Source organism: Tympanuchus pallidicinctus, unplaced genomic scaffold (assembly GCF_026119805.1).
Source record: "Tympanuchus pallidicinctus isolate F22 unplaced genomic scaffold, pur_lepc_1.0 scaffold16, whole genome shotgun sequence".
NCBI lineage: Eukaryota > Metazoa > Chordata > Aves > Galliformes > Phasianidae > Tympanuchus > Tympanuchus pallidicinctus.
The window spans coordinates 26,202,147-26,221,192 of NW_026294679.1; positions in this window are offsets into that span (position 1 = coordinate 26,202,147).

Genomic DNA, 19,046 nt, shown 5'->3' on the forward strand with positions numbered 1-19,046 from the left:
CTGAACTCAGATGTTACAGTTTGTTTGTGGTTCGGGAGGTAGCCAGCAGCACTGTGCTTCTAGCAAGGCAGGCAGTGACTGTACAGCCCTCAGGAAACCTGGTCAGGCCCAGCTGGGGACTGTTGGCAGAGGCTTAAACCGGGTATTTTCCACAATTTGCGTATCAAATGTTTTGTTTCTCATACATCTAGAGTAGCTTTGGAGACATTAAAAAGCCCAAGGCAAATAAAAAGAACATTGACAAGTTCATTTTTTAAAATCTTGTGATTTAAAAGCTGCTACTAATACTCAGTTTGCTTCAGAGCTATCATGTTGGTGTTTGCAGTGTTAAAGTCAAGGCAATCGGTGTCTAGTGTGATTTGTTGTTTGTTTGTTTCCTGATGAATAGCTTGTGCTTTTTGACTATGGCAACATGAAAATATCTTTGCTCCCTCATCCTTTAAGAAGCATCATGTTGCCAGTTCCTGAAGCTGCTGTGGAAGACAAGTAATGTCTCAACAATTAACTAAAATTAGTAGCAGTGTAAAATAGTTCTCATTTTTACTAATTCAAAATCTAAATTTGTATGGGAGGTCTCCTTTGCTCAAGGGATAATCTTGGGACATTTTATAGAATTTTATCTAAAATCCTGGTGTGCTGGATGCCATATACCCATTTGAAGTTGTCTCTGTCCTGGGCTGAAAATGGCTTCCAGTTTTTAACAATATCTGCAGAGTTGCCCTAAAAGATACAAAGTTGTCCTTCAGAGAAAACAGAACCACAGTAAATAGCCGACTCCATGATCTGTAAACTCTTCAGTGAAAACAAGGTAATTATTTCTTTTCATTACCATCTTTTCAGTGTTTTGCATGTTTTGCTCCTCCCTAGGGACTGCATGGGAATATCATGCTGACTGTATAAGTGTAAATTAAATGTTTGTCTAAAAGAAGAACTATTAAAATGTAATTCTGGCAGGATGTGCCTGTCAGCAGGAAGCTTCCTAAAATACCCTGTGTTTTAAGGGTGGAATTTTAGAGTAGGAGGGAAGTGTAGAATTGCTATTTACCTGTCTGATGCTGCTTTTGACACACATGATGAGCCAGCTTCATTTGACTGTCACCTCCTTAGGAGGCAGAATTCCTCAGCCCACACTTCTCTTAGCATTGACTACTTCTTTATTTACTCTTTGTGCCTTTGCATTTTATCTGGACTGTGCACTTTCAGTTAAGCTCCAGTTAAAGACAGGCTTCTCAGTCACGGCATTGTAGGAGGGCCTGCAGAGCCTCCCACACAGTGCCTTCCTCAAAGAGAGCTGGGGAAGTCTGTTCCTTTGAAGAAGCACTTCTGAAACAAAAGGGATTCCCCCGTATCTCTGGCAATTTATTTCCCACCACACATGTACAGAGCCGTTGGACTGATGGACCTGCTTCCATCTGTCAGATTGTTCAGAATAACCAGATTCAGGATCTCCTTAGGTGTGCTCTGTCCCTTCAGGTCACCTCTGGGGAATGCCTCAGAGGGGTGGTGCATGAAGGAGGGCTTTGACAACTGGGGCTGAAGGAACCTCTTCCAGAGAGCTGGGAGATCTCTCAGGGAATGAAATTTTGGAGAAGGCGTAAACTAAATGAAATCCCTTTCCTGTCACCTTTCTTCCTCCTTTTCTGTCTATTCAGATTTTGACTTTTTAAGGTTCCCCTTATAATTACATGTGGTTAGCAGTCAGAACAGCAAGCAAACAAACACACAAAAAACACCACAAAAGAGCGAGCCATTAAAATGGACAGAAAACTTTCAACTGAGGTGCCTTTCCATGCAAATTTTTATTTTCAAAAGCATTTTTGGGCAGCTTAGAAAACAGCAACCATGATTTGGCACTTTCCTTAGCTGCTAGAGCAACTGGTAGAATTAGACATCTAGTCAGATTTAGCAGGAAGAACGAACTGGTGAGCTAAAGAACAAGAACACAACCAAGACCATGTCTGAATAAATTTGCAGTCGTGTGTACATAGGCCACTTATTGAGAAAGATAAGAAAAGAAAAACTAAATTTTCATAATCCTGATTACATGCAGAGGATTGACCCAGATGCATGATTTTAGCTGTATTTATTATATTTAAATACAATGTATGCCTTCACATGTGTTTACTGAAAATAGGAACCACAGCCATTTAAATTAAATGCCTTTTTAAAATATTACTATTTAAAAAAGGAACTATTGAATTCCTGCATACTAAGAAGTAAAGTATATGACTGCGGTGTTCTAGAATTAATTAATGTCTTATTTTAGTTTTAAAATCAAGAAGATATTTTCTCATTGCTTGCAGAATAAAATAGCTAAATCCTCTGCTTAGATCTGAAAGTAGTTTTGCCCACAGCAATCAAACTAATATTTTCTTTATAGCTCGTTTTCTCTGTAAGCTTTCTACTGATTTCATTAGGCTTTAGATCAGGTTCCAAGTAACTAATTATATTTATAGTGTGATTTCTTTGCTTGGCATAACTAATTTAGGTAAAGGATCTGGTGGGAATGGTGAAAGGCTAAGTAGTATACTTTTACTCTGCTTGTCCAGGTGCAAGATACCAGGAAATTCTGGACTTGTAATCTCTCAGTATTTAGCTGAGCAGAAACTTAGCTATTTTCAATCCTTTGTGAGTGCATAATGATGAAGAGTTGATACACTGAATCTTTCCTTTGTCTCAACTGGCAGCAAAAGTAGGTGTCATAATCTGGGTGTTTGAAAGTGGTGATAAGAATTCAAGCATGGGGACCAGAGGATGTCTGTGTATTTTGCTCATTCTCCATTGCCCTAAGCTGTCTTCCTAATGTTTCAGAGTATATATCCCCTCCTACAGGTCTGCTGCAAAGCCACCACCCTCCCTTTCATCACTTTCCCATCTTTGCCACAAATCCCCTCTCACCTGTAACACACAGGCCTGCCCCTGTTTCCCCTGATCTACAATTCCATCTTTGAACGTGCCAGCTGCCCCTTTGCTTCTGTTACTGCTTTCCTAAAGGTTGCAACAGGCAGCTGGATAATGCTTCTCTCAGCTGGCCCACTCCTCAAAAATAAAACACCCTTCAGCTCTGGCTTCTGAGGATAAAAATGTTGGACATAAGTAGGTTTGTTTAGCAGCTTTACTTTATTAAAGAATATTTTCTGAAATCCTTTTCAGTGAGCAATGCCTATCTTGACTTCACAGAATCTTTCTGATTTGTTCCGTTTTTTCCCACTCAGATTGAAATACAAAGGCAGAGGCCCAATTCAAGTTGACTTTCTGACGTGAAATATGGTATTTGACAGAACCCTGTAGACTATAAGGCTATAAGGGGGATATTTAAAGGATGGATCAGAGGACTCTCAGAGGAGGCCAGCAGGTTTTTTTGTTTGGTTTGGGGTTTTTTTTTGTTTTTTGTTTTTTGTTTTTTTTGAGGCCTGAGCTGTAACATCATGATCTGATTCTAAACTTTACCGACCTTGAGTTACCTTTTTTTTTTCCTGATATGTTTCAATTCCTGAGAAAAGCAAGAGCTGCAAGCCTGACTTATAATGTACTCATTCAATTAACCACGTGAGAGCAAATCAAACCTTTCCAGGCAATTTTGTTTGAAGTGTCTGCACTCTTCTCTGCATCGTATGAGGTGCCAACACCAGTGGGAGTTTGCCTGCGGTAAGAGCTGTGGGTTTGGATGTATTCTTCCATTTTTATTAGGTCTTACACACATACAGAAATTTTGTGCTATTTAATCTTTTAACTGTACAAAACTTATCTGGCTATGAAGGAAGATAACGTAGTGATTTCCTTTAATTATTCTCATAACTGTTCCCATTATGTTCTATGAGCTAGTTACGCCTAAAAAATTCCAAACTACCTTTTTACAGAAACAAAGTGTTTAACTGAAATCCTTGCACCGTAACTCTAATCAGTATGAGCTTCCCCAATGATGCTATACCAAGATGGCTCATCAGAGCTCCTTCCCAATTAATCCCACTTGGTGATCTCCATTTTAACATTCTAATTTCCTTCTTTCTCTCCATTGATTACCTATATGCTTTCCCTTAAAATATTTTATATGGAATGAAGCTTAGCAAAACATGAGTGGTCCAAAAAAAGAGTTCTAACTAAACTTGTTGAATATTTATTGCTCTTAATAGTCAGGGTATAATTGCAGAATTGCTTAGTTGTTTTTTTGTTTGTTTGTTTGTTTTTTGTAATGTATGTACTGAGAGTTCCCCTCTGGCAATGCGTACACATAACACAAGACAGTCTTACAACCCCCTTTCAAGACAGGAGGAATTATTGAAAGTGAAATCAGGATATGAAGAAACAAACAAACTTTGGAAAGGTCACTTTGCCAGGGCCATACTCTACATTTTCTAATATAATCAGTTCAACAGTTATGCAGGACTTGCACAATACTTCACATACTCATCACAGGATCCAGTGGTGTTTGATGTCTTGATATCAGAGGGTATCAAAAAGATGGTCATATGACAAGAACGCTTCCATTTTTATTCTGTAAGATACAAACAAGTGAAAGACAAGAGCTCTTTACTGTGGAATTAAAATTCTGTACAAACATAATCATGGATTATAGTACTGAAAGTTTAGAATTGACCCCTAAGAACATTTATTTTTAGGCACTCTACACTCTTTGGGATGTTTCTTTTCATTATGGTTTTTGCTTAATTGTTCTGTTACGGTCATCTTTTTTTCACTACTTTTCCCTCTACTACTGGTATTTAGAGTTCATCCCCTTTCTTCTGAAGCATCATCTGAGTCTCATAACATGGAGATAAATTATTCTCTGGGTAAATATGTTCATAGAATCATAGAATGGCTTGGGTTGGAAGGGACCCAAGGATCATGAATCTCTAACCCCACTGCCACAGGCAGGGCCGCCACCCTCCAGATCTGGTACCAGAACAGGTTGCCCAGGGTCCCATCCAACCTGGTCTTGAGCACCTCCAGGAATGGGGCATCTGCAGCCTCTCTGGTCAGCCTGTGCCAGCACCTCACCACTCTCTCGTTTTAAAAAAAGAATAATGCCTTGAAATTGAATCTCCAGTTAAAGTGATTAGAGAGAGAGAGATGTCCGAGGCAGGCATAGGACAATAAAAGCAAATCCCTTCTAACTTTTCATTGGGACAGGAAGTTTAAGTAAATAAATACACTTAACAGCTCTTCAATTTCAAAATGCAGCAGTAAAAAGCTGATTCTGAATTTTGTTTCCTTGCTGCCACTTAAAAGAGCAATACAGGAACGTTGCTAAATATGAGTTCCAGACTTTCAAATCAACAGATTCTTTACTGGCTTAAATCACAGAATCACAGAATCACAGAATCACCTGGGTTGGAAGGGACCTCAAGGATCATGTAGTTCCAACCCCCCTGCCTAGCAGGGCCACCAAACGTACACATTCAGATCAGGTTGCCCAGGACCCCATCCAACCTGGCCTTGAACACGTCCAAGGATGGGGCATCCACAACCTCCCTGGGCAGCCCGTTCCAGGGCCTAACTACTCTCTACTCTACTTAAAGCTGAGAAGAAAGCTATTGCCGGTAGCATTAGAGGCACATTCTCTTGTTTCCCAGGATGAAACCATTTAAAATTTGCACATCTAACATAAGAGCACTAACCCACCATTTATCTCCCTGTACATGCTCTGCAAAGCTGTAACAGCATCATTTGGGTAAAACTGAGCAGACCAACTGTGTTCTGTGTGTCAGACACTCCGCTTAGTAGATCACAGCAATGTTTGACATAAATTGGGATACATTTCTCCCAACTGCAGTGAAGAATAATGCTATTTTTTTTACTACCATGGCCATCTCTTTTGGGAAGGGTCTTTCTGCAGAGTGTATTGAAAGAACGGGACAACTTGCAGTAGAAGGAAACAGAACATTCATATCACAGACATTGGAATACTTTTGATGGATCTCATATTCAGGTTTTGGCTGGAAGGCAATTTTAAAAGAAGCAACTAGTTAAACTTGAAATACTTCTATTTCCTCATAAGATTTACTTCTCCTTAATCTGTAACTCTTCATAGTGAGTTTCTATAACCATCAATATGACAGAACAGCAATATTGCCTCATCTGTCATGATTTACTTAATGTTTTCTGAATTTAGTAATATTTGATTAAAATTTAATGTGAACATATCATGTCATGCCACATATATTATTGCATCCATTAATCAGGTAACCATAATAATGAAATGTCGGAAGATTGGATGAAAAAAGAGCTGAAGTCTTTGATATATGTTTGGCATGGTTTTGTGAGTGATTAACGAAAAGATATCCAGTCAATTGTGTAAAGCTTCATTAATATACATTTACAATCATCTATGCACTGTATCATCAGATATTTTTAACCTTAGTTAAACTTGATTTTTTAATTTACTGAACGACACTAAATATTAATAATGATGAAAAATACGTAGTATTCTATTAACTCTCATAATGCCAGAATGATTCATAATGTGTCTTAATGCTTTTGTAACAAAATACGTACTAAAAATATTGTCAGAGTTAATGGATCAGTTTTGTTATAGGTGGAAAAACAAATGCTTTATGCATGGCTCTATAAGCCTCAAATTACGTGATTGTATTAAAATGAATGTAAGGCAATATTCCCATCTACTTTTTTTAATATATAAAGGTAATGTATGGCCTAATTTAGCAGAGTATCTATTCCAGCTTTGGAGATAATGTGTTGAAGAGAGTAAGACTTCATTTAGGGCTCAAAACTATTTTGATAAACATCTGAAGACTTCCAAATTTTTTAAAAGTCTGTAAATCCTTAATCTTCTGCACATGAAGCAATGAAGGTAAGGTCCAGGTAAACCAAGAGATGTGGCACTGTTTTCCCGATCTTTGTGACAAGGAGCCCTCATCCTACAGTCTGGATCTGTGTAGAAAATTCTTTTTTTGTGAGGTGGATCATCTGTGGAGCTCTCTGTAGCAGCAGAAGCACACATCTGGATCTTCAGCCCTATACAGTTAACATGCAGAATGTTCCCAATGGCTTGCAGTCTATGGCACTCATACAGAACATGAAGTGCACTTACTGTGTGCTCTGGAATCCTGTGTTGATAAGGTGCAGCTTTTTTAAAGGCTATTATTTGCCTCATCCCCTCTTTTACTTTTTGTAAGTATTTCATATTTATCAAGTTTTCAATTCTTGATTGCTTTGTGCTGCAGTTGCAGATAGATGCACACATTTTCACACTATAATAAAACAAAATCCCTTCAAAATATTTTCAGAATGCAGATGCCATGTATTTATCCTGTTCTTTTAAGCTGTCTGTGATTTTAGGCAAATAATCTAAAATTCTACCCAGTGCCTTCTCAACACATGGTCTATGCATTATAGTCCAGATAGTCTCAAACCACTGTTCGTGAGCTGATCTCTAAACTGGAATATTAGCACTATGAAAGGCTGCTCAGAGATCATTGTTGCATGGCGTTAGTCTGTACAAGCAAGGAGCAGTATATCAACATCTAGTCCATATTTTTATCCTACAATGACTTGTGTCCAGCTGATTTGGGAGCTCTGTTCTGAGCTCTGGGCTGAAAGCTGGCAGCAGTCATAAGCTACCTGGATAACAGCTTAGTTTGGAGCAGGGTGGATGAGCGTGCTCATCCATCTACTGATAGAGGACATTAAAAACAGTCAGGCCAGGATCTGTGTACCTTCTAAGCTAAATTCAGCAGAAATAAGCCCAAGCAGCTCCATCTGATACCAATTCTGCTAAGAAAGGTGAAATTACGGATAGAAAAAAAGCAAGGAGGCCAGTTACTACCTATTTGTGAGTTAATACATCCGTAAACAATCTTACTGCACTCTAGCCTGACTTCCTCTGTTTAGCCAGCTTCTTTAGACACTGAGGAAGATGTAAATAAAATTACTACTCCACCTATAAATAAAGTTATTCACCCGTTCTGACAAAATTTTTAATATAGTTTTTACTTTAGAAATATAAGATGTGAGTGCAGAGGCTCTGTGTAGATGCTGCACCAATTACTTCACATCATGTAATTCACACCCTGCCATGGATACACGTAGGTCACAGCGTTTGTCTTGAGCATGCAGACTGGTGATGAAGAAAAACAGGCTATGTTACCTATTTGTGAAGAAGTGTTAAGAAGACACTTTGCGGAATTCTTTCCTGGGCTTTAGGTGGACTTCTGAAAACAAATTTGCTTCTGAGCTCCTGTCAGTTAGACTAGCCATAACTCATTCTCTGTGGCTGTTAATCCTGCCTGTGAGGGGGTAGGGATAGTCATTTTCTTTGTAGCTGAAGGCAGGAACAGCATCATAACAAATAATGACTTTAGGATAAAACTAAATGGATGAACTGCAATTGCAGTTGTCCTTCAAAATTAAGAACAAGAGGAGAAAAATGCAGAAAATATGATCTAAACTAATATTATTTCCAGCTTTTGTGAGTGCTTTCCAACCTAGGACCTGAAATGGCTTGCAAATGCTAAGGCAATGAATGTTGAAACATGTCTATTAAACAGTTACTTGTCCATGTTTTTATACAGATGGATACTGAATATACGTGTCCCTTGTGTTGGCCAGAAAATTTTTGGGCAATGCTGTTCACTACTGTGAAGGTAAAATTACTTGTAATGTAGTTCCCATCCTTCATGTAAAGCATGTTCTTCATATTCACAGATTTGGGCTAGAAGAAAGCACTTCAGGAATTTGGTGTCTCTAAATGGTGCATGATCTTTAGTTATAGCAGGACAAATGGTGTCACCAATTTGCATGGAAAGCCACAGGCAGGAACTCCTAAAAGCGTATAGAAAGATTCTGTTCGGGTCATTTTTTTGATGGAAGGGGTTGAGAAAAGGTCATCCTTGGAAATGTAGCAATTGCTCTGGAGTGCTTGAAGTTATTTCCTCCTAGTAGCATCTGTTTTTTTCCTTCATGAGTGGAAAATGCTGGAGTGATACTACTACTGCCTGGAGCTCTAGAGGAGTCCAAATAAATTAACAGTTGTCAGACTCTGATGCCAGTGACTGGGATTTTAAATGCTTGAGGAAAAAAAAAAAAGAAAAAAAAAAAAAGATTGTAGCCTGTTTTGGCAAGAGGGAAAGTGAGCAGATCAGAGTCTGTTTCTCATATAATTGAGATCATTGAGGAGGTGTTTGAGACCTGGCCTTCTGCTGAGATGGAAGGGAAGTTTCTGCACAATTAAAAGGGTTTGTTACATCCATGTAAAATCTTGGCCCTCCTTTGATGTAAGAAGCTTTGTACTGCTTCTATCTGCAGTTGTGAGTAGTCAAGGGAGCTCTGCACTTTAGCAGTCAAGGGGGATTACATTCTGGGATGAACTCTGAAGGTCAGAGTTGACAGTTCCTTGTTCTTTGGTTGCTGGAATATGTAAATGCTGTTTGGGGCTTGAGGGAAAAGAGCAGTATGGGTTTGCCAGTTCTGATGTTCTTGTCATTACTGCAGTAGTCTCCTATATGATGAATGAATTCTTGCAAGTAATTTTACTTATTCCTTAATACTGTGAATGTGAAACAATAGTAGGGAGGGCTGCTTCTAGCAGACTGCATCTTGCAAGTTGGGGAAATGCCACCTCCACTAAGCTTAGGATGTGAAGATTAACTTTATTCTCTTCCACTCCTTTCCATTTTTATAGGGTTTTATGTTATTGTTTTCAGCTGAATATTTGAGAACCTAATGGTGCTTTAAACATCGGAGACTTTGTCACCTTACCTGTGCAGCTAACTGGGAGAGAGCTGCAAACAGCACAGGTTCTTGTGTGCAGCATAAGTAGGGCTCTAGGCAGGTGTTCTCTGGCTTTAGATTGTTCATTTGGAAACGAGGGCACTACTTTGTGTAAGTCAGGGAAAGCAAGGTGACAAAATGAGGTGATTTATTTGGCATAACTCAGATAACAGTTTGTGCAGTGCCCTCAGAACTGTCCATTGAGAAATTTCTCGCCTGTGCATACACCATCACTCAGCCCCTTTGTGCAGCACTGAGCTGAGTTACAGTACCTGAAATTTCCAGTGAGAAAGGAATCTTGCTGTCAGGCTCTCTCTGCCGCGCTGCTGATACGAAAGGCTGTGGGAGGCGAGTAGGAACGCCAAAGTGTCTTCAATTGTTACCAGATAGCTGTTCACAGAAAGGTCTTCCCAGAGTTTGCTGCATAGAAAGCACAACCCACACATCATTGTTATTCATTCGTTCACTTTAAGAGGCTTGTTTTTCTCAGATGTGCTCTTCCTGTTTGGCATTTGTAGCTTAGGATTGTTGAGATTTACAGCTGATTCACGAGCCGCTTTTGTTACCTACTGCAGAAGAAGGAATATGGCTGAGTCCAAAATGCAGGTTAAGCTGTATTTCCACCCCAGTACATTATACTACTCTGGAAGAGTAAAAAATAATGAAGTCTTAAAGAGTTACACAAAAATTCAGGACCATTTTAATCTCAAATAAAATGGGTAAGGCAATTAAAAGACAGTGGTAATGACTACACATTAGCCTCTCTTACTCATCTGGAGCCTATGTAGAGAGAGATTTTAAAATAATTAACCAAAATTACATGGCAAATGAAGTAAGCAATCAGTGTGTTTCAGTAGGCTTTTGTGCCAGAAAATTTGCCAGACGTGCTTAGAAAAAGGTGGTAAAGCTCGAGAGAAGGGGAGGAAGTTAATTACATCAGAATAATCAGACTAATAACATCAAAGCCATTCATGAGTGTATAGGAAATAAGTTGTGGAGCTTACATTAATATGAATCTAGATATGATATCTAAGTTAAGGCTACAGCCAAGTAGTGTGATCATAGATAAGCAGTTGTTAATTGTTGTTCCAGGGGAGAATTATCAGATAAAGTTATTTCTGCCTAAATTTTCTTCAGCATACAAGTATCATCTCATTTCTAGCTTTAATAAAGGCATCTAAAAAAAAGGTAATACTTACTTATTAAAATATATTTTTTAAGTTATTTGTGTGCAAGTGTAACTGAAAACAGTTCTGAATTGCCAAGTCTGATTTGATAAAGCAGCGTCTTTTCGGCAGTGGATTAAATGGGCTCTCTGACAGTCCCATTCACAGCTGTATCTAGGAGTCCCCTCCATAGGAATTCACGTTTGTCTGAAACAACACTGAGCATGAATCTGATTATTCTCCAGCAGGCTATCGTGGCTTAGGCCTCTTTAGATCAGTGACTTCTAAATGGCAGGGATATCTTTTTAATCCGTACAAATTACGTTAAGAATTGATCCGCATAGAGAAAATGCTTATAACTAAAACAAAAAAGCCAAACAGCAGATTTGCACGTAGAACGAATTTTGAGGGCAGTTTTGCATCAGCGTGAGAACACAATGCACTATCTTTGAAAATCACTTTATTAAATTAAATGTAAAATAATTATTCTGAATTATTTAATTGACTTTTCATTTTCTGTGTTTAATGTTCGTTTTGCAAGCTGCTTTTAAAACTAAATACTGAAGATCTGATTTATTCTATGTGAGCATTGTCAACACTTGGGAGAGAAATATCCAAATGGGAATCAATTGTATTCACTTCATAAATTATTGCTGCATTAACATCGGGTGTTCTGGTATTCTTGGGAATCTTTCTTGTCAGTGAATCTATCACTAAGAAGCCAACAAAACACTTTTATTGATATTAATACATGGGTTGCTCCAAAAGTAACGCCTCCTGTTTTCCCCCCCCACCCATGGAAATGATTGCAGCTATGAAGAACATGATATTAGGTAAAGCACTACTAGGTAAAGCAAATTCTCAGCTACAAAACACTGTTTTTCAACATAGCCACCACTGTGACCCATAGTGGTGGTCATAAAAATCTGCCCCAGTGGAAATGACCCACTATCACTGTCACCACTGCTGAAATACATCGCCCACTGCTTCGCTGTGTTCACATCCACTGTAGGTTTCCACAGACCTACAGCCAAGTGTTGATGAATGTCAGAGGGTGACATTTTTTTTCACATTGGGGAATTCATTTCCACACCTTAGTTTCATATGCACTTCCATGTCAGGCATCATTTTGTCAGACAACGCGTAGCAGATAATTGGTGAGAAGGTTCAACCCCTACTGCTGTACTACCAACATCTGCCTCTGATGTTGTAGGCCAACAGAATAAAATAGGGGGCACTACTTTTGGAGCAGCCCTTGTATAATACATGTTTAGTTTAAAGGATCAGCAGAAGAGAGAGGAGAGACATCTAGACAGTGTAACTTCTGCATAGAAAATATATACACTCAATTATATGGTAGAATAAAGCAGGGTGACTTTTCTGATGCTCTGCAAATCTTGTTTTTTTTCTTCTCCCTATTTTTTTCTTCTGTCCATTTTCTGTTCTGAAACGTGACTTTTCAGATCTCTTTGTTACCATTACACAAGTCACTGTCCTCCCAGTCTCTGAAGATGACTTTTCTCCAGCTGAGATTTGCAGGGTCAGAGGCTATAATCCTCCTGGAAGCCGTCCCCAGCTAATCACATCTTGTCCATCCTGAGGAACACGGGCACTTGCAGCGTGCCCTTATTTCCAGTCAGTCCTCCCATTACCCAGTCTAGGGTATAGCTTCTGTGCTTCTTTTCCAAATGTCCATAGTATACGTCCAGATTTCATCCCAGTGCAGTATAAGGGATCAGTGCAGGCATACTCTTGTGCCTTCAGCCAGAAAGCCAGGATGGCCATGGGTCTCATCACCCTCATTAGCAAAACATCAGAAACCTCTCTTTATGTTTCTTACAAGGAACTTCCCAAACCTGGAGAGCAGCAGAGAGCTTCTAAGAAGCCAGTTCCCTGATCCCTTTCCAGAGTCACCTCCTTAAAGGATCCTCTCATAATGGGAACTGATTACCTGTTTGGTCTTGGTAAGCCTCAGTTTTGCAGCTGTACAGGTGCCTCAGGGCTACTGTGGCAGCACTTATGACTGAGGGTATTTGTGTGTACATGGATTTCCGCACAGTATTCGTTCTGCAGTTAAACACCTTAAGTAACCCTTGGAAATGATTCTAGCTGTATTTAAAAGTGGTAGCATAGCAACTGATTTTTTTTTATTTTTTTTTTTCCCAAACAGTGAGAGAAGTGAATTCTAATCCTCTTGAGGGTGCTGTTTATTAAAATTTCCACAATGGAAATGAAGAGTATCTTCCTCTTTGCCAAAACAGCTCTAAACGAATTGTAACAGAAACATTTTCTTTGGTTGAGATATAGAAAACAAAGAAAACTTTGTTGTTGTTCCAGAAAGCTAAAAAATATAGAAGTATGAGGTTTGTTAGTGCATGTATTAAATAATGGCTTTATAGAATGAGGTTAGATAGGAGAGGATATGGACTGTTTGAGTGTTCTGTGTAATGGGTCATGAACCTATGCTGGGAATTAGGGTGCCTTGTAAATGGGCTGCCATCACACTGTGAAGGCTGAACTGGGTTGCCTGATGAGCAGCGTGGTGACAAAGAGCTGGTGTGCTGTGGCCCCGCTGTGGCTGCCTTTTCTTATGGCTGTCAAGGACTGCACTTGATGGGAAGTTTTCTGCTTACAGCCCACGTTAATTGAGGAGGGGAACTAAGTGTAAACAAACTGGTGTTTTAAGTTTGACTTTTAAACACCCGTCTTAGAAAAGGATGATTATACAGATTTTTCTCTTTTCCTACTGAAGGTATAAATTCTCTTCAATTCTGTTAACCTTAAATGTTCTTCTGGCTTCAGAGGGAGTACACAAAACCCTACAGTCAAATCTGAGTCTTTGTGCTTTAATGTGCTGCATCCTGAGAGACTTGGGCACAGCCAAATATGTAATAAACTGTGTGTATTGAAATCTGTCATTTCACACATGAATTTATTCTATTGGATTATTTTCACTGTATGTGCAAGGTATTTGGAACTCTATTCTGTTAATTATTCTTTTAATATTAGAGATGTTGAAGACAATGTATTTCTTTGTATCTGTTTCAGGCTTCAGTGAAACTGGAATGTCACAATTTAATCAGTTAATATTGCTTTTAATGTCCTCCTCCTTTTCTAAAAAGTCATATTGGTGTTGCCTATTGCAGAAATTGTCCAGAAATGTTCAGTTTACTCAGCATGTTGTAATGGTGCTTCCTCTCCATTTTATTGTACTAGTTGGCAATAAGTCATTCAGAGTCTGCTTTACAAAGGGAGGTATCAGAAGTAGTGAGAGAAAGATGTAATGACAATAAAAATTGAAATGCACAGTGGTGGCTGTTAACCATTTAAGTAGACATGATTACACCGATCGTATCTACAGTAAACGTAATAAATATTGGAAGTGGATTAGTTTTACAAAATTGTAATGATTTTCTGTTGACAGCTGAGCCATATCCAAGCATATAACAGCCTTCTTACTCTGAGAGCTTCTACTGTAAATAGAGTGTCCCTTTTCCCACCACAGCATCACCGTGCCAACCATACTGGTTCTGGATAGTACTGTCAGCAAACATAGGATAGGAGAAGCTGCAACCCTGAAACAGATGCTCACATATCTGGCTGTAATATGGGTCTTTATAGCACACACAGCCCAACAGCCAGTGCTTCCTGGAAGGCTCCTCTCCTCTCTCCTTTGGCAATGCTTCATGCTGCTTACCTGGAAAAGCCTTTCCATTTGTACATTTCAATAGCCACGTGCTAGATGAGAGGACAGAACTAAAGAAGGAATCTTGTTCTGCCATCTCAATAGCAAATCTGTTATATGTGTGGGTTGTCTCCATAATACAAGTGAAATTTTGTAAATGATTTTTGTTTTAATAGTTAGAACTTTAGATGAGCGAGGGGAGGCATTTTAAATAATGATTTTGCTATTTAAAGCTGGAAAGGGGAAGAAAAGAATATGCCAAAGGCCAAATCAGTGAGATTGTCGTGTAAAAGAGGCATGAAGGATGGTCCAGCCTGATGATTGTTTCCAAACATGGAGCAGGTTCTAGTATTAGAAGCAAACAGCATCAGCTCAGTAGAAGAGACTTCATCTTTAACAAGGAGGCAATGTAGTGTAAATGTGATAGAGAACCACATACTCTAAAATGTTTGAACTTCAGGAGAATGCATTAAGCTGTATTACAAACAGTTACGGAGCAAAATGAACTCCATTACTGAAATGCATGTTTTGCTGTCTATCCCCATAATGACACGAGTCAGCGTTGGATTTATCATATAAATAGCACATAAGAAAGATTTTTAACCATGTGCAATTTAATAAAAACGTTTCATGTAAAACCACACACTGAATATAAAAAGGATTGCGTCCTTGAAGAGTCTGCGAAGAGCAGAAAACTTTACAAATTCTTGTGTTTAACATTACTTTTTAATATCCCTGCATTAAAAATGAATGATTACTTTTTAATATTACTTGTAACCAACTATCCCCTACCGTATAGATCCATTTCTTGTATGATTTTATTATATGCTCAATAATAGTACCTATAAGCTCAGATTTCTTTTGAATATAAATGATTGGAAACAATATCTACCCCAAAGCATCTTTAATGTCATTATAGATGGGTAGGAGTAAATTAAGCGGTATTTAGCCACCAAAGTCTTTAATTTCATTGCATTTGAGTGGGAGTTAGACATTATGAGGTCCAATTAAAAAAGTCACTAATGTTTTTACATCTGAGTAGGAGTAAATTAAACAAAATCACTCCTGAGCTGCTAATATCATTTTAATTGAATGTCATTCAGTTTCTAACTGCTGTTACAACACAGTAGATAATGAGTCAATCTCAACAAATCATCTGAGCTGCAGGTACCATGGCTACTAGGGGTGAACACAGAGTTTGGGGATGGAGAGGGAAATCGTTGGAAGTTAGGAAGCTGACAGGAGTGATAGCAGACCTGACATCTCTTGGTTGATGAGACCTACGTTCATCTAAAAATATCACCCTAACTAAGAGCTAATCTAGCAAGGCTGCAAGCTAGGTCATTATTTCTGGTGTTCAGACATTAAAAAAAGAAAAAAAAGGCATTTATCCAGAAGATGCGATTTACAGAGCGAATGCTAGAAAGGCTAATTCCATTTATTCACACCTCATGAATAATTCATTGTTTGATTTAATGTTAATCTTGATGATGAGACAACAGTGAAACAATACTAGACAAATACATAGACTTAAATATGTGAAAAATAAAAAATCATCCTATCATAAGCTTTATTATTTTTTGATCTATAACAGATAATATTGCATTTTCCTTATACCTGGAAATCTTTTTTACTTTGGTAAATAGTAGGTTTAAGACAAGCTGTGGCACTTTGTATAGAGAACGTTAAAGAGATTAGAGTGAAAAATACTTTCCACTGGAACTCGAATTACTATAAAACAGTAATAACAGCAGCTCAACCCATTACAGGATGTTAGGCTTATATAGGGAAAAATGGCAGGGTTTTAAACTAGTTATTAATTTGTGTGAATCTTGTTTGTTCTGATGCTGTACGTGTGCACACCTGACTGCTAAGAGCAAATACTCCTTTCAAATACATTTGACGTAAACTGGCAGAAAATAGGATCTTCTGAATCAAGCTCAACGCCCTGTTCCATGCTCAGGCTGGGTGCTGGCTTTATTTACAGTACATACACGCTTCCTTTTGGCCTGTTTGGCTTAATGCTTTTGTCGCTCTGCAGAATATGGTGACAGCAAAGACGTTATAATCTATGTATGCGCATGTATCTGGGGCTGCATCTTGCTCATGTTATGTGTTCAAACAGTGCTGTCTATTCTATCATCTACTCAGAAACCACAGTGAGTTGACGGAGGCACAACTGACTCTTATGTGTGTAATCAAAACCACAGAGGGAAATTTTGCAGTCCTGACTATTTCTTATATATAGGACAATTAAAGGAAGTCCACTCTGGCAGATAGCATAGATCTGCCTTTTTCCTACCTCTTCTCTGAAGCCCTTTCAAAGGACTTGAGACATACTGCTTGTTCTTCCTAAGGAGAATAGAATGTCAGTGCTGCTGGACAGGGGAATGGGCTGCAGAGTGTCTTTGCAGGAATCTGACTGGAAATCTCTGAATCCAGAGCATGCTCTGTTGCAAAACCTCAGCTGGCAGGTAGCAGCAGCAGCACCCATTTTCCCAGGGCTTCTCCCCCAGCCCCTGCCTCTTGAAAACAGCATGCCAGACTGGTGGAGTGGCAAAAGCAGTCGTAGAGATATCCTTTGTCTTTCCAGGATTTAGCCCCCACATTAGAATAGAATAGTTCAGTTGGAAGGGACCTTCAAAGATACGTAATCCAACTGCCTGACCTTTTCAGCTCTAACGAAAAATTTAAAGCATATTAATGAGAATATTGCACAAGCATCTCTTGAACATTGGCAGGTATGGGGAAACAACCACCCCTCTAGAAAGCCTGTTCCAGTGCTTGAGCATCCTCAGGGCAAATAAATTGTTTCTGAAGTCCAATCTGAACTTCTCCTGGTGCAGCTTTGTTCTGTTCCCATGCATCCTGTCATAGTTTCTCAGGAGCAGAGCCCAGCAACTCCCTCCGCACTTCCCCTCCTCAGGAAATTGCAAAGAGTGAGGAGATCACCTCTCAGTCTCCCCCAGACTAGGCAACCCAAGTGTCCTCAAATTCTTCTTACAGCATATGCCCTCCAGCCCTTTTGCCAGCTTGGTTGCCCTCCTCTGGATACCTTCAAGAGCCTATCAACCTTCTTACATTGTGGAGACCAGAACAGCACACTATTAAAGGTGAAGCCATATTAATGCTAACTATAGTAGGAGAATTGCTTCTTTTGACTGGCCAGTCAGTGCAGGTAACTGCAGAATTTTAGTTGTATAACAGGAAAATTACAATTCCTTCTTGGCAGAAAGAACAGAATTTCCCAAGGACACTGTCTTTTCCACTGCTTCAAATACATTGCTTTGACAAAGATGACTATTGTCAAACTCTGCTTCTTCCTGAGTGTTTCTCTTATTTAATTGTGAGATTCTCCATTGACTATCAATTATAACCCACTATGTGTCAGTATGCAATGCTGGTATCTTTTACCTGTCTCGCAATAAATGGATGTCTGACTAGACATTCTGCACAAGTCTTGAACAGATTTTCTGTTTTCCAGTTCTCTACTGTGTCTCACTGCCTCTACCCCACCTTATTATGGTAAAGTTTATCCGCATGAGAAGTGTTAAAAATAATTTTCTGCCTATCTGGTATGCACAACCCCATTCTAAATCCTGTTGAACACAGATTTTTTACTAGATTTACAGTAAATGTACTTTTTTTCCTATTCTCTGTAGTATATGTTCTTTTTCTTCCTTTCTATTTTTCCATTATTTTTTTATTTTTTATGTTCAAAGCTGGGTGGTAATACACAGCTCTATAGCTCTTACAAAATATGCTGTGTCACTGAGTATCCGAGAAGCTTGGAAACAGTCAACACTTGATTTCCCAGACCAACATCTGCAGATTGTGCCAGTGCAATGAGTTAACATTCATCTTTGAAAAGCTTATGCATCCATCTGCAAAACTTTAGAAGCAGGTAATTTTGTACTTACAACTTTTACTTGTAGTAAGCAGATGAAAAAGAAGTAAGTGCCTGTGGATGTGAAGAGGAGGCAGTCCGCTAGACTTCGGAGTGCCTTTCAAAGGAAAGACTGAAGTTTGGGTCAGTTGGGGAAAGAGAGGTAGAATTGTTCATTTGAGTAAGTCTTGCTTTTAGGACTGACTTTCAAATGAGCAAATATGAGCAGAAGTTCCTGCTCAGAATTCAAGTCTGGCTACTTTTTACATTCTCCTTCTCTGATGTGGAACACCAAGGACACCCAGTCTTGGATTTTGGCTCAGTATTCCCAGCAGGCAAGAGAGCAAGCTCTGTAACTTAAGACTTTTATGGAGGTTTTGAAGAAAAGTTTGTGATTGAGCGTGGGCTAAACTCTGTGTGTAGATGTATTGTTACCAATGTGCTCTGGGACATACCAAATTATATTGTTACTTGAGGGAACAATGATGAAATGTTTTGATGCAGCCTTTTGTCTTTTCTGTGCACTCCAACATGTTACAGCTTGTTTTAAGTAAGCTGTTACATAGGTTGGTTTTGTCTC